At 42.2% G+C, this 2,233-nt stretch overlaps 1 long non-coding RNA gene across 1 annotated transcript in view; it reads right to left on the bottom strand.

The window, feature by feature from the left end:
• Positions 1-1,046: 1,046 nt before the first annotated feature.
• The window catches only part of LOC104994148, a 16,284-nt gene continuing 15,097 nt past the window's right edge, over positions 1,047-2,233 (bottom strand). Inside the window, exon 3 of the long non-coding RNA XR_825917.1 lies at positions 1,047-1,155. This is a non-coding gene — a long non-coding RNA (uncharacterized LOC104994148). The remainder of the gene's footprint in view (positions 1,156-2,233) is intronic.

Consider the following 2,233-nt stretch of genomic DNA (forward strand, 5'->3'; position numbering starts at 1 on the left):
GGCGACCCCATGGACTACAGCACACCAGACCTCCCTGTCCATCACCAACTCCCGGAGCCTACTCAAACTCATGTCCATTAAGTCGGTGATGCCATCCAACCATCTCATCCTCTGTTGTCCCCTTCTCCTCCTGCCTTCAATCTTTCCCAGCATCCGGGTCTTTTCCAGTGAGTCAGTTCTTTTCATCAGGTGGTCAAAGTATTGGAGTTTCAGCTTCAACATCAGTCCTTCCAATGAACACACAGGACTGATCTCCTTTAGGATGGACGGGTTGGATATCCTTGCAGTCCAAGGGACTCTCAAGAGTCTTTTCCAACACCACAGTTAAAAAGCATCAATTCTTCGGCGCTCAGCTTTCTTTATAGTCCAACTCTCTCATCCATACATGACTATTGGAAAAACCATAGCTTTGACTAGACGGGCCTTTCTTGGCAAAGTATGTCTCTGCTTTTTAATATGCTAAGTTGGTCATAGCTTTTCTTCCCCAAGGAGCAAGTGCCCTTGAGAAGTAAGTCTTTCTCAGTATGTATGTTCATTTGTTTATTTCAGCATGTTAGTTAATCAGAAAAAAAAAAAAATGTTAAAGATGCTTAGGCCTTCTTTCCATAACCAGGAGTCTTTGAAATTCACTGGATCCTTACCTAACAAGTACTGAGACTAAAATTGGGAAGCCAAGCTTCCCATAAGTTTTAAAAGTGCTTTATATATATATTAGTTTTAACTAGTCTCTTTTATGCTCTTTTAAAAGAAACTGACCTTTTCTGAATAAAAGCAAGGCTCCCTTTTGAATTCTTCTCGCAGTGTTACAGAAGGAAGGAGTGGGGAAAAAGAGTTTTAGGAATGAAAATTTTGTTTCTTAGACCTTAAGTGCTAGGACTGAGCAGCTTTTAAAAAAGCTTTCAGAGAAAACTTTTTTCAAGACAAAAATATCTTTTTGTGATTTTAAAAACCATGTGCTTATGAGAAAATTGTCCTGAGTCATTAAAATGCACATCTCATTTAGAAAGCAGCAATATACAAGGCAGTTTTCTAAACTTTTACCTTCAAATGAGGCAGTGGGCAGTCTCGGTCATTGCTTCAGAGTTTTCAGCAGACCCAAGTTCTCAGGTGGAAACACTGGCGTGACTTCTGAGATCTCAAGAACCATCAGCTGTGCTAGGAGTAAATTCAGAGGACAGGCAGCCAGTAAAAGACATTCAATTAAACCGCCCTAAAAGACACTAGAAATACTAGCTAGTGCCATGACCTTCTGGTGTTCATTTTCCCGACCCTCTCATAGTTGCTCCAGTCATGAAACAAATAAAATTAGTTCTCTGTGCTGCTTATCCCAACTAAATGGCCCTCTCTATATATCTGCAAGATAAAAAGGTTGGTCAGTTCCAAGAAAAAATAATAGTTGTTTGCTTTGTCCAACAAATAGTTGTAGTTAAAGGGGTCCAAACACAACCCAATGCCTCTCATTGCAAGGTCTTTTCTATTAAGAAAGCATTTCCCAATGTGATGACCTATCAAATGAGGAGGGAGATAGAAAAGGTGACATTTCTTCTTTAAAAAAATAACTTCATAAAGGGTCAAATGTATGATTCTCAACAAATCTGCTTTGGAAGTTTAAAAAATGAGAACACCTTGGAGCTCTCCTGAGAACTTATTTCATGGGGAGAATTCAGGCCAAGTTGGGAGAAGACTGGGCAGTGAGATGGCCAGTGCTCCTTCTGTCAGGGTTTGAACCAGCAGCCATGGAGATGGTGAAGTTCCAGAATCTTTTATTAAAGGCAACGAGGGATGACTGGGGGATTCCCTGGTGGCTCAGAGGATAAAGTATCTGCCTGCAATGTGGGAGACCCGGGTTCGATCCCTGGGTCGGGAAGATCCCCTGGAGACGGAAATGGCAGGCCACTCCAGCATTCTTGCCTGGAGAATCCCATGGACAGAGGAGCCTGGAGGGCTACAGTCCACGGGGTCACGAAGAGTTGGACACAAAGATAAGAACAGAAAAGACAAGTTGATTTTTTTTAATTTATTTTTTTATTGAAGGATAATTGCTTTACAGAATTTTGTTGTTTTCTGGGCTTCCCTGCTGGCTCAGATAGTAAGGCATCTGCCTGCAATGTGGGAGACTTGGGTTCGATCCCTGGGTTGGGAAGATCCCCTGGAGAAGGAAATGGCAACCCACTCCAGTACTCTTGCCTGGAATGGATGAGCCTGGTAGGCTACAGTCCATGGGATCGCAAAG

The sequence above is a fragment of the Bison bison genome, unplaced genomic scaffold (genome assembly GCF_000754665.1).
Source record: "Bison bison bison isolate TAMUID 2011002044 unplaced genomic scaffold, Bison_UMD1.0 scf7180017864252, whole genome shotgun sequence".
Taxonomy (NCBI): domain Eukaryota; kingdom Metazoa; phylum Chordata; class Mammalia; order Artiodactyla; family Bovidae; genus Bison; species Bison bison.